Below are 14,466 nucleotides of genomic sequence, written 5' to 3' on the forward strand. Positions count from 1 at the left end.
GGAAGAGTGGATATATTTAAGGCTACCAAATTCAGAATCATGCGTGACATCTGTTTGCCCTAACGGTAGGCTTTGTAATCCTCTAGGATTAACTCCTGCAGCAACTGATGGGAAAGAATGTTTTTGACAATCGGGACAGACAGCAATAATACTTGATGCTTGTTGAGCAGCAAGGCCAAACTGTCGCTTAAGAGCTCCGGCGTTTCGATAGAAAAAAAGAGTGACTTCGCTTAGCTTGTGCAATACGGTCTGGCAGTACTTGAACTGGTCACGGCAATAGGTCAGCTCGTCGATTGCCTTCTGCAAGAAAACCAGGTAGCGAGGTATGAGACCTAATATGCATAACAAAATAAGGCGCAGATCGAGAGTCCAAAAGGAAAATAAGTTCCTGTAACAGGGTAAAGGGTTGTGAATGCGAAACACTCCGCAGCACAGAAGCTTCAGCTCGTGGAACAATACCTGCAACATAAGCAGAATCAGTAACAAGGTGGAGCGGTACATTCCATTCTCGGAAAACACGAACAACTGCATTCAGTTCTCCTGTTTGAGGTGAACCGGAGACCGTCTCTATGTCCGAATCCCATTGTCTCCGTTGAAAACCTTAGGAAGACAGGAATTGAACCTGCACAGAAGAGATCAAAGCGCTCCATACTCCCCTTATATTACTTCCCAGTAGGGTCAGCTAAACAAAAGCTATCGGGCCCATACCCCGAAAATGATGGTTTAACCTCTTCCTCTACTAAATGAGCCCCGTCACAAAACTAACGTTCTCCTTAAGCCTTCTACTAGGAACAACCATCACAATTTCAAGCAACCACTGACTGCTAGCCTGGCCTGGCCTAGAAATCAACACCCTTGCCATTATCCCCTTCCTTTCAAAATCACACCACCCTCGAGCTATGGAAGCTGCGATCAAATACTTTCTCGTCCAAGCAACCGCCTCCGCATTAATCCTCTTCTCAAGCACAATCAACGCACAGTTCACCGGACAATGAGACATTCCGCGACTAAGCCACCCAACAGCCTCCCTACTACTAACTACAGCAGTCGCAATAAAACTAGGCCTAGTACCCTTTCACTTCTGATGTCCAGAGGTCATACGAGGCTCACCTATAACCACTGCCCTACTCGTCTCTACATGAATAAAACTCCCCCCACTCACTCTTCTTTTCTTAACTGCCCCCTCACTGAACCCACTCCTACTGACAACCGTGGCCATTGCATCCGCAGCCATCGGAGGGCCAACAGGACTCAACCAAACACAAATCCGAAAAGTCCTAGCTTTCTCATCGATCGCCCACCTAGGCTGAATAACCATCATCCTCATATACAACCCCAAGCTAACATTAATAACCTTCTACCTATACTCCTTAAGAACCGCCTCCATTTTCTTAGCCCTCAACACAACCAACTCCTCAAAACTATCCACAATAATAACCTCCTGAACAAAAATACCATCACTAAACGCATCCTTGACGCTAGCACTACTATCCCTAGCCGGCCTGCCCCCACTCACTGGCTTTTTACCAAAATGACTCATTATCCAGGAACTAACTAAGCAAGAGATATCAACCGCAGCCATAATTATTTCAATACTCTCCCTACTAGGTTTATTTTTCTACCTACGCCTTGCATATTGCTCCACAATCACACTCCCACCAAACACTACAAGCTTCATAAAACAATGATACAATAACAAATCCACAGGCACACCAATTGCTACCTTAATTTCTCTGTCAGTCCTCCTTCTCCCCCCTTCTCCCGCAATCCTGACCGTTACCTAAGAAACTTAGGATCCCCTGCCTACCAAACCGAAGGCCTTCAAAGCCTTAACTAAGAGTTAAATCCTCTTAGTTTCTGCCACCACCACTAAGGCCCGCAGGACACTAAACCTGCACCATCTAAATGCAACGCAGATACTCTAATGCAGCTAGGGCCTCCACGATAAGCCTAGACAGACGGGCCTCGATCCCATAAACTTCTAATTAACAGCTAGACGCTCAAACCAACGAGCTTCTGTCTACCAGACTCCGGCACACTCTCAGCGTACATCAATGAGTTTGCAACTCAACATGAACTTCACCACAGAGTCGATAAGAAGAGGAATTCAACCTCTGTAAAAAGGACTACAGCCTAACGCCTAAACACTCAGCCATCTGACCCGTGACCTTCATCAACCGATGACTAGTTTCAACAAACCACAATGACATCGGCACCCTATAGCTACTCTTCGGAGCATGGGCAGGCATAGCCGAGTACCGCCCTCAGCCTCCTTATTCGAGCAGAACTTGGCCAACCAGGAACTCTCCTAGGAGACGACCAAATCTACAATGTCATCATCACCGCCCATGCCTTCGTAAGAATCTTCTTCACAGTTATAGCCATTATAATCGAAGGGTTTGGAAACTGACTAGTCCCCCTTATAATTGGAGCCCCAGACATAGCATTCCCCCGCATAAACAACATCAGTTTCTGAACTACTTCCTCCGTCCTTCCTACTGCTCCTAGCGTCCTCCACAGTAGAAGCTGGAGTCGGAACAGGATGAACCATATACCCGCCCCTAGCAGGCAACCTAGCCCATGCTGGCGCCTCAGTAGACCTAGCCATCTTCTCCCTACACCTCGCAGGTGTGTCTTCCATCTTAGGGGCCATCAACTTTAACACAACAGCCATTAACATAACCCCCCCTGCCTTATCGCAATATCCAACTCCCCTATTCGTATGATCCGTACTCCTATTGCCCTCACTTCCAGTCCTGGCCGCCGGCATCACCATACTACTGACCGACCGAAACCTAAACACTACATTCTTTGACCCCGCTGGAGGGGGAGACCCCATTCTCTACCAGCACCTGTTCTGATTCTTTGGCCACCAGGAAGTTTACATCTTAATCCTTCCCGGCTTTGGAATCATCTCACATGTTGTAACGTATTACGCAGGCAAAAAAGAACCATTCGGCTACATAGGAATAGTCTGAGCTATACTATCGATTGGATTCCTGGGCTTTGTCGTATGAGCCCACCACATATTCACTGTAGGAATAGACGTAGACAGCCGAGCATACTTCATCTCCGCCACTATAATCATCGCCATCCCATCCGGCATTCAGGTATTCAGCTGACTAGCCACGCCACACGGAGGCACCATCAAATGAGATCCACCGATACTGTGAGCCTTGGGCTTCATCTTCCTCTTCACACTTGCCAATGAGGTGTCGGTGGAATTGGTGGTCAGCCTTGATTACTGCGTAATCCATCCCGTGGATCTAAAAAGAATTTTATATATATATAATATTGTACGCACATACATACATATATATATTATATAGGGCCAGGTAGGACAGGCCACCGCTTCTGTCTCGTGCCCTAAGTAACTGCCTACTGCCAGTATTGGCACTGACTCACCAGCGGTCAGCTACAAGCACTTCTGCTCTTCAGCAGAGCACAAGCATTCCTCTGCTTTGAGAAGAGAGCATTGTGCTCATGAAACTCTGAAAAGACTGACTTCTATGCCTCTCCAGCTATAACCAAGAGAATCCTTCCTTCTCCGCACCAAAAAAATTAATGCTGACTTTTCAAGGATGCTATGGATGAGGTTCATAACCAAGGGGTGTCATCCACCTGGCCACACAATTTGTCTCCTGCAAGTTCGATTAAGCATGCCAAGACATCCTATGGATGTGACAAACACCTCATCACCTCTGCTCTGTTGCCCCTTCTTCCCCCAGTTTCTTACTGGAACTAGTAACTCCAGCTCACCAGTTCCTTGAGCATGGCTTCAATCGGTTCCTGAGCCACATGCACATCTTCTGTAGGTCCTTCCAAAGTGATGTTATCCTGTGGCGAGCAGCCTCACAGTTTGCCCTCTTGCCTGTGATAACAATTGTCGCCGAGTTGCTGTTCTTTGCTGGGAGATCAATTTTGGTGTTGCTTTCTTTACGGATCTGCCACAAAGGAAAAAAAAAAAAATCATCTCAGAAGTGTCCCATGTCAGAAGAAAAACCCTCGCAGGCTATATTGGACACCACCAATGGGCAGGAGAGAGCATCCAGTGGGATTTTGCTGCAGGCAGTGATCATCACGAGCACTTGAGTTAGGAGCAATATCTCACCTTCTTGATGTTGGCACCTCCTTTCCCTACGATGTTCTTGTGGAACTGTTTGCAGATGGGGACAGAAATAGAAAAGCTGTTTTCAACCTAAGGGAGAAAGGAAGGGAGAACTGAAGATTACACTGTCGTGGCAAGGGAGGCCCGACTTCAGGAACTCTGATAAACGAGCTTTTGAAAAGAGGCTTAGACCCAAGGAAGTTCTCTATACGAGGGACTTGTAAGACTAAACAAAGGCAAGGACGTTCCCCTATAGCCTTCCCATAACAGGTACTACCCCCTGCCTCCATTCAGCCAAAACAGCGTTGACAGCTCCCTCCTCTTGAGGTGTTTTAGCTCTACCCAAGCCAGTAGAGCTCTGCTTTGCCCCAGGGTTATCCAGGCACGTAGGAGGGAAGTGCAGGCAGAAGACCTCCTTACCAGGTCTGCCACCGTCTTTTGCATGTACTCGGTGCACTTCTCCACCTCGTTTTTGGGACCTCGGAGTTGGACGATGTCACTCTTGTGTGCAGGGTCTGGGAAGTTGATGATAACCTGCAGGAGCGGTCATTTATAGTTAGCTCAAGCAAAAGCAAGAACCCTTGTGTCAGACACATGCAAAGGTTGGGGGGACCCTACACATGCCCTTTTCCCATTCAGAAAAGGGGAACCGTGTTAGCGGCCTCTGGCTAAAAGAACTATCTTCTCAGGCACTTGCGCTACAGAGCCACTAAAGTTACGACTTCTGTGATGACAGGCCTACTACCCATGTAGGAAATAACCCCTCTGGATTCCTCCTCTCCTACCAAGCCTTACCTCTGGGAATTGCTCCCGGATTTCCCAGACCCGCTCAGCCTTCTGCCCAGTGATGGTCCGGTGGAATTTCTGCTCAACGATTAGGTCCGCAGCGTGTTGATTTTCCTGACGGGAACAGAGGGCACACTGAGTGTTCAGCCGGAGAGCCATCTACTTTGACTTAGCGGTTTGCTGCCCGACGGTTTACTTGCCAGCACTGTCCCTCTTTTCTCCAGACCAAATTCACTCTGCGTTGACAGAGAAGGGCTACCCGAGGGAACAGGGGAAGACATTTGTGAAGAGGAACTTGCACTTGTCCTGAGATCCAAGTGCTCCGTGGGCAAGGGGCACACACTCGCACCAGAAGGTTACAAGGGAACACGAGAGCCCAAACTCTGCAGTCTCCCAAACATCACGTCCTACCCACTCACCATACGGGAAGCGAGTTCCAGCAGCTCTTTCTTGGCCTGTGGGACCCCCTGTGGGTCTCCTTCCATTCTGATCGGGTTGCTCTTCTCGTTGTCCGGGGGAATGCGCACAGACACCTTGTACAGATCCTCCATCCTGTTAACTTCGAGGCAAGGACTGTGGTGACGCCGTCTGCTAGGCAAAGACCTGGAAGCAAGGCACCTTGATTATCACTGCTCAGAGGCTGTTGAAGAAGTAAAGCCGCCTCTGGGAAGAGCTCGGTGGGGTAGGGTTGAGCCAGGGGAAATTGCCTCTTCCCCCTGGAGTTCAGCGAGAGCAGACCTGTGCCACACGAGAGCCTGTCCAAGTAAATACCGTGGCATCTACAGAGCCCATTGTTCCCTTGTCAGAGCGAGGCGTGTTTCTTCCCCAAACAGTATCACATTTAGAGCAGAGGATAATCGTTCCTTTCTACCCCAAACTCTTGGCTGGGGACACGTTGCAGTGCTATCAAACTAGCAGACCGCAACAAGGCTTTACCGTTGGCCATATTCTACTGCCGGTGCTGTAGCACCTTCCTCCAGAGGCCAGACCACACTGCTCCTCCTCCAGCTGACACCCTCTCCCACAAGCCACAGGGCTATTTAACCCCTTAGCGGGAAGCAGCTACACCTGCACATCGTCCATGTCGATCAACCCACTGCCTCTGAGGCAAGGCCACAGCTGCGTGTTATCAATGCTAATCAACCCACCGCCTTCATTCCTCTACAGGGAGAAGCTCACCAAGCACATTTCCACCACCCACAACTGGCTGCTAAAATGTCATTCGCACAGAGCAACGTGTGGAAAAAAAAAAAAAAAAAAAAAATCCTCCAGGACACATCAAAGTAATTCCACTACTGTTCAGGCTCCCAAGGTACTTTCACCCGTTAAAGCCATCGCAAGGCCTCACGGCCCATTTCTCTCCTTGTACCACCACCACTCCAGAAAAGCAGAGGAAATGTGATGGAGACAGCACACTGGGTGAGCTACAGAGCCCCTGATACCATCTACTAAACACGAAGAGTGTGAGCATGGGAAGGACTAGAAAGGCACTCCACTTACCGTTTAGCTGCTTTCTTGCCAATGAGGTGTCGGTGGAATTGGTGGTCAGCCTTGATTATTGCGTAATCCGTCCCGTGGATCTAAAAAGAATTCTATTTTTTATATCTATCTATATATGTATGTATGTACATTATTTTATATTAGAATATATAGGGCCAGGTAGGACAGGCCACCGCTTCTGTCTCGTGCCCTAAGTAACTGCCTACTGCCAGTATTGGCACTGACTCACCAGCGGTCAGCTACAAGCACTTCTGCTCTTCAGCAGAGCACAAGCATTCCTCTGCTTTGAGAAGAGAGCATTGTGCTCATGAAACATTGAAAAGACTGACTTCTATGCCTCTCCAGCTATAACCAAGAGAATCCTTCCTTCTCCGCACCAAAAAAATTAATGCTGACTTTTCAAGGATGCTATGGATGAGTTTCATAACCAAGGGGCGTCATCCACCTGGCCACACAATTTGTCTCCTGCAAGTTCGATTAAGCATGCCAAGACATCCTATGGATGTGACAAACACCTCATCACCTCTGCTCTGTTGCCCCTTCTTCCCCCAGTTTCTTACTGGAACTAGTAACTCCAGCTCACCAGTTCCTTGAGCATGGCTTCAATCTGTTCCTGAGCCACATGCACATCTTCTGTAGGTCCTTCCAAAGTGATGTTATCCTGTGGCGAGCAGCCTCACAGTTTGCCCTCTTGCCTGTGATAACAATTGTCTCCGAGTTGCTGTTCTTTGCTGGGAGATCAATTTTGGTGTTGCTTTCTTTACGGATCTGCCACAAAGGAAAAAAAAAAAAAAAATCATCTCAGAAGTGTCCCATGTCAGAAGAAAAACCCTCGCAGGCTATATTGGACACCACCAATGGGCAGGAGAGAGCATCCAGTGGGATTTTGCTGCAGGCAGTGATCATCACGAGCACTTGAGTTAGGAGCAATATCTCACCTTCTTGATGTTGGCACCTCCTTTCCCTACGATGTTCTTGTGGAACTGTTTGCAGATGGGGACAGAAATAGAAAAGCTGTTTTCAACCTAAGGGAGAAAGGAAGGGAGAACTGAAGATTACACTGTCGTGGCAAGGGAGGCCCGACTTCAGGAACTCTGATAAACGAGCTTTTGAAAAGAGGCTTAGACCCAAGGAAGTTCTCTATACGAGGGACTTGTAAGACTAAACAAAGGCAAGGACGTTCCCCTATAGCCTTCCCATAACAGGTACTACCCCCTGCCTCCATTCAGCCAAAACAGCGTCGACAGCTCCCTCCTCTTGAGGTGTTTTAGCTCTACCCAAGCCAGTAGAGCTCTGCTTTGCCCCAGGGTTATCCAGGCACGTAGGAGGGAAGTGCAGGCAGAAGACCTCCTTACCAGGTCTGCCACCGTCTTTTGCATGTACTCGGTGCACTTCTCCCCCTCGTTTTTGGGACCTCGGAGTTGGACGATGTCACTCTTGTGTGCAGGGTCTGGGAAGTTGATGATAACCTGCAGGAGCGGTCATTTATAGTTAGCTCAAGCAAAAGCAAGAACCCTTGTGTCAGACACATGCAAAGGTTGGGGGGACCCTACACATGCCCTTTCCCCATTCAGAACAGGGGAACCGTGTTAGCGGCCTCTGGCTAAAAGAACTATCTTCTCAGACACTTGCGCTACAGAGCCACTAAAGTTACGACTTCTGTGACGACAGGCCTACTACCCATGTAGGAAATAACCCCTCTGGATTCCTCCTCTCCTACCAAGCCTTACCTCTGGGAATTGCTCCCGGATTTCCCAGACCCGCTCAGCCTTCTGCCCAGTGATGGTCCGGTGGAATTTCTGCTCAACGATTAGGTCCGCAGCGTGTTCATTTTCCTGACGGGAACAGAGGGCACACTGAGTGTTCAGCCGGAGAGCCATCTACTTTGACTTAGCGGTTTGCTGCCCGACGGTTTACTTGCCAGCACTGTCCCTCTTTTCTCCAGACCAAATTCACTCTGCGTTGACAGAGAAGGGCTACCCGAGGGAACAGGGGAAGACATTTGTGAAGAGGAACTTGCACTTGTCCTGAGATCCAAGTGCTCCGTGGGCAAGGGGCACACACTCGCACCAGAAGGTTACAAGGGAACACGAGAGCCCAAACTCTGCAGTCTCCCAAACATCACATCCTACCCACTCACCATACGGGAAGCGAATTCCAGCAGCTCTTTCTTGGCCTGTGGGACCCCCTTTGGGTCTCCTTCAATTCTGATCGGGTTGCTCTTCTCGTTGTCCGGGGGAATGCGCACAGACACCTTGTACAGATCCTCCATCCTGTTAACTTCGAGGCAAGGACTGTGGTGACGCCGTCTGCTAGGCAAAGACCTGGAAGCAAGGCACCTTGATTATCGCTGCTCAGAGGCTGATGAAGAAGTAAAGCCGCCTCTGGGAAGGGCTCAGTGGGGTAGGGTTGAGCCAGGGGAAATTGCCTCTTCCCCCTGGAGTTCAGTGAGAGCAGGCCTGTGCCACACGAGAGCCTGTCCAAGTAAATACCGTGGCATCTACAGAGCCCATTGTTCCCTTGTCAGAGCGAGGCGTGTTTCTTCCCCAAACAGTATCACATTTAGAGCAGAGGATAATCGTTCCTTTCTACCCCAAACTCTTGGCTGGGGACACGTTGCAGTGCTATCAAACTAGCAGACCGCAACAAGGCTTTAGCGTTGGCCATATTCTACTGCCGGTGCTGTAGCACCTTCCTCCAGAGGCCAGACCACACTGCTCCTCCTCCAGCTGACACCCTCTCCCACAAGCCACAGGGCTATTTAACCCCTTAGCGGGAACCAGCTACACCTGCACGTCGTCCATGTCAATCAACCCACTGCCTCTGAGGCAAGGCCACAGCTGCGTGTTATCAATGCTAATCAACCCACCGCCTTCATTCCTCTACAGGGAGAAGCTCACCAAGCACATTTCCACCACCCACAACTGGCTGCTAAAATGTCATTCGCACAGAGCAACGTGTGGAAAAAAAAAAAAAAAAAAATCCTCCAGGACACATCAAAGTAATTCCACTACTGTTCAGGCTCCCAAGGTACTTTCACCCGTTAAAGCCATCGCAAGGCCTCACAGCCCATTTCTCTCCTTGTACCACCACCACTCCAGAAAAGCAGAGGAAATGTGATGGAGACAGCACACTGGGTGAGCTACAGAGCCCCTGATACCATCTCCTAAACACGAAGAGTGTGAGCATGGGAAGGACTAGAAAGGCACTCCACTTACCGTTTAGCTGCTTTCTTGCCAATGAGGTGTCGGTGGAATTGGTGGTCAGCCTTGATTATTGCGTAATCCGTCCCGTGGATCTAAAAAGAATTATATTTTTTATATCTATCTATATATGTATGTATGTACATTATTTTATATTATAATATATAGGGCCAGGTAGGACAGGCCACCGCTTCTGTCTCGTGCCCTAAGTAACTGCCTACTGCCAGTATTGGCACTGACTCACCAGCGGTCAGCTACAAGCACTTCTGCTCTTCAGCAGAGCACAAGCATTCCTCTGCTTTGAGAAGAGAGCATTGTGCTCATGAAACATTGAAAAGACTGACTTCTATGCCTCTCCAGCTATAACCAAGAGAATCCTTCCTTCTCCGCACCAAAAAAATTAATGCTGACTTTTCAAGGATGCTATGGATGAGGTTCATAACCAAGGGGTGTCATCCACCTGGCCACACAATTTGTCTCCTGCAAGTTCGATTAAGCATGCCAAGACATCCTATGGATGTGACAAACACCTCATCACCTCTGCTCTGTTGCCCCTTCTTCCCCCAGCTCCTGTTCTCCTTCATAATACCTAGTTGTTCTCTCATTATGAATCCTCCCTTCCCCTTATCAGTGTCAATGGAATCATCGTTCCATGGACAATGAGTCGTCCCGTTCCCCCGCTTGGTCCGAGAGTATTACCTCTGTTCAGTGGCTTGATCCAGGGTGATAGTGCTCGTTCTAGGCGCTGTAAAGAGCGAAATCTATATCCTATGTCCTGTTTTTGGGTAGCTAACATTAATGCAAAACAGTAATCCTCACACAGTTTTTATTTCATTCTGTAGCGTCGGTGTCGGTATCAGTTGCCTGCGGTAAAGGTTCACGGAAAGGTCTGACATTCTTCGCTGGGATCCATCTAGGTCCTTTTTCTGTAGAGACACAAGCATAACCTTTTCCCCGTGTAACAAGAGGATATGGTCCCATAATTTTACCTGTTTCTGCATCTCGGACCGATACCGGGGCTTTAACCCGTGCCTCGACGGAGTTAGCTGCAGTGAAACGTCGACCTATCGGTGGGTCGTTATCTATTCAAGAACAATTCAAAAAATTAAAAACATACAACGCTTTCTGTAACCGTTCCTCGGGAATAGCCATGCCCATTCCCCCTTTTTGTTGTTGTCATAAACGTTTCAGAGACCGACGAGACCCTTCAATGAGAGATCGACCGGTGGGGGAATGAGGAATGCCGGTAATATGAGTTCTACCCCATAGGGCAAAAGAGGTTTTTACAGTTGTTGAAACGTAAAGATAACGACAGATAACGGTCCAGCTTAAGGGGATACCTAAAGCAGCAAAAGCACGCATTAAATGTCTACGAACAGCTCGTGCCTTTTCTCCTGTGTGACACGAGGCAACCAAGGCACCTGAAAATGTATCAATGGAAGAGTGGATATATTTAAGGCTACCAAATTCAGAATCATGCGTGACATCTGTTTGCCATAACGGTAGGCTTTGTAATCCTCTAGGATTAACTCCTGCAGCAACTGATGGGAAAGAATGTTTTTGACAATCGGGACAGACAGCAATAATACTTGATGCTTGTTGAGCAGCAAGGCCAAACTGTCGCTTAAGAGCTCCGGCGTTTCGATGGAAAAAAAGAGTGACTTCGCTTAGCTTGTGCAATACGGTCTGGCAGTACTTGAACTGGTCACGGCAATAGGTCAGCTCGTCGATTGCCTTCTGCAAGAAAACCAGGTAGCGAGGTATGAGACCTAATATGCATAACAAAATAAGGCGCAGATCGAGAGTCCAAAAGGAAAATAAGTTCCTGTAACAGGGTAAAGGGTTGTGAATGCGAAACACTCCGCAGCACAGAAGCTTCAGCTCGTGGAACAATACCTGCAACATAAGCAGAATCAGTAACAAGGTGGAGCGGTACATTCCATTCTCGGAAAACACAAACAACTGCATTCAGTTCTCCTGTTTGAGGTGAACCGGAGACCGTCTCTATGTCCGAATCCCATTGCCTCCGTTGAAAACCTTAGGAAGACAGGAATTGAACCTGCACAGAAGAGATCAAAGCGCTCCATACTCCCCTTATATTACTTCCCAGTAGGGTCAGCTAAACAAAAGCTATCGGGCCCATACCCCGAAAATGATGGTTTAACCTCTTCCTCTACTAAATGAGCCCCGTCACAAAACTAACGTTCTCCTTAAGCCTTCTACTAGGAACAACCATCACAATTTCAAGCAACCACGGACTGCTAGCCTGGCCTGGCCTAGAAATCAACACCCTTGCCATTATCCCCTTCCTTTCAAAATCACACCACCCTCGAGCTATGGAAGCTGCAATCAAATACTTTCTCGTCCAAGCAACCGCCTCCGCATTAATCCTCTTCTCAAGCACAATCAACGCACAGTTCACCGGACAATGAGACATTCCGCGACTAAGCCACCCAACAGCCTCCCTACTACTAACTACAGCAGTCGCAATAAAACTAGGCCTAGTACCCTTTCACTTCTGATGTCCAGAGGTCATACGAGGCTCACCTATAACCACTGCCCTACTCGTCTCTACATGAATAAAACTCCCCCCACTCACTCTTCTTTTCTTAACTGCCCCCTCACTGAACCCACTCCTACTGACAACCGTGGCCATTGCATCCGCAGCCATCGGAGGGCCAACAGGACTCAACCAAACACAAATCCGAAAAGTCCTAGCTTTCTCATCGATCGCCCACCTAGGCTGAATAACCATCATCCTCATATACAACCCCAAGCTAACATTAATAACCTTCTACCCATACTCCTTAAGAACCGCCTCCATTTTCTTAGCCCTCAACACAACCAACTCCTCAAAACTATCCACAATAATAACCTCCTGAACAAAAATACCATCACTAAACGCATCCTTGACGCTAGCACTACTATCCCTAGCCGGCCTGCCCCCACTCACTGGCTTTTTACCAAAATGACTCATTATCCAGGAACTAACTAAGCAAGAGATATCAACCGCAGCCATAATTATTTCAATACTCTCCCTACTAGGTTTATTTTTCTACCTACGCCTTGCATATTGCTCCACAATCACACTCCCACCAAACACTACAAGCTTCATAAAACAATGATACAATAACAAATCCACAGGCACACCAATTGCTACCTTAATTTCTCTGTCAGTCCTCCTTCTCCCCCCTTCTCCCGCAATCCTGACCGTTACCTAAGAAACTTAGGATCCCCTGCCTACCAAACCGAAGGCCTTCAAAGCCTTAACTAAGAGTTAAATCCTCTTAGTTTCTGCCACCACCACTAAGGCCCGCAGGACACTAAACCTGCACCATCTAAATGCAACGCAGATACTCTAATGCAGCTAGGGCCTCCACGATAAGCCTAGACAGACGGGCCTCGATCCCATAAACTTCTAATTAACAGCTAGACGCTCAAACCAACAAGCTTCTGTCTACCAGACTCCGGCACACTCTCAGCGTACATCAATGAGTTTGCAACTCAACATGAACTTCACCACAGAGTCGATAAGAAGAGGAATTCAACCTCTGTAAAAAGGACTACAGCCTAACGCCTAAACACTCAGCCATCTGACCCGTGACCTTCATCAACCGATGACTAGTTTCAACAAACCACAATGACATCGGCACCCTATAGCTACTCTTCGGAGCATGGGCAGGCATAGCCGAGTACCGCCCTCAGCCTCCTTATTTGAGCAGAACTTGGCCAACCAGGAACTCTCCTAGGAGACGACCAAATCTACAATGTCATCATCACCGCCCATGCCTTCGTAAGAATCTTCTTCACAGTTATAGCCATTATAATCGAAGGGTTTGGAAACTGACTAGTCCCCCTTATAATTGGAGCCCCAGACATAGCATTCCCCCGCATAAACAACATCAGTTTCTGAACTACTTCCTCCGTCCTTCCTACTGCTCCTAGCGTCCTCCACAGTAGAAGCTGGAGTCGGAACAGGATGAACCATATACCCGCCCCTAGCAGGCAACCTAGCCCATGCTGGCGCCTCAGTAGACCTAGCCATCTTCTCCCTACACCTCGCAGGTGTGTCTTCCATCTTAGGGGCCATCAACTTTAACACAACAGCCATTAACATAACCCCCCCTGCCTTATCGCAATATCCAACTCCCCTATTCGTATGATCCGTACTCCTATTGCCCTCACTTCCAGTCCTGGCCGCCGGCATCACCATACTACTGACCGACCGAAACCTAAACACTACATTCTTTGACCCCGCTGGAGGGGGAGACCCCATTCTCTACCAGCACCTGTTCTGATTCTTTGGCCACCAGGAAGTTTACATCTTAATCCTTCCCGGCTTTGGAATCATCTCACATGTTGTAACGTATTACGCAGGCAAAAAAGAACCATTCGGCTACATAGGAATAGTCTGAGCTATACTATCGATTGGATTCCTGGGCTTTGTCGTATGAGCCCACCACATATTCACTGTAGGAATAGACGTAGACAGCCGAGCATACTTCATCTCCGCCACTATAATCATCGCCATCCCATCCGGCATTCAGGTATTCAGCTGACTAGCCACACCACACGGAGGCACCATCAAATGAGATCCACCGATACTGTGAGCCTTGGGCTTCATCTTCCTCTTCACACTTGCCAATGAGGTGTCGGTGGAATTGGTGGTCAGCCTTGATTACTGCGTAATCCATCCCGTGGATCTAAAAAGAATTTTATATATATATAATATTGTACGCACATACATACATATAAATATTATAAAGGGCCAGGTAGGACAGGCCACCGCTTCTGTCTCGTGCCCTAAGTAACTGCCTACTGCCAGTATTGGCACTGACTCACCAGCGGTCAGCTACAAGCACTTCTGCT

The 14,466-nt window shown here is 48.3% G+C and overlaps 2 pseudogenes; both read left to right on the forward strand.

Annotated features, from left to right (window-relative positions):
- Positions 1-743: 743 nt before the first annotated feature.
- Positions 744-1,465, forward strand: LOC129782986 (NADH-ubiquinone oxidoreductase chain 2-like; annotated as a pseudogene).
- Positions 1,466-11,777: 10,312 nt separating this feature from the next.
- Positions 11,778-12,818, forward strand: LOC129782987 (NADH-ubiquinone oxidoreductase chain 2-like; annotated as a pseudogene).
- Positions 12,819-14,466: the final 1,648 nt, after the last annotated feature.

The sequence above is a fragment of the Falco peregrinus genome, chromosome 21, assembly GCF_023634155.1.
Source record: "Falco peregrinus isolate bFalPer1 chromosome 21, bFalPer1.pri, whole genome shotgun sequence".
Lineage (NCBI taxonomy): Eukaryota > Metazoa > Chordata > Aves > Falconiformes > Falconidae > Falco > Falco peregrinus.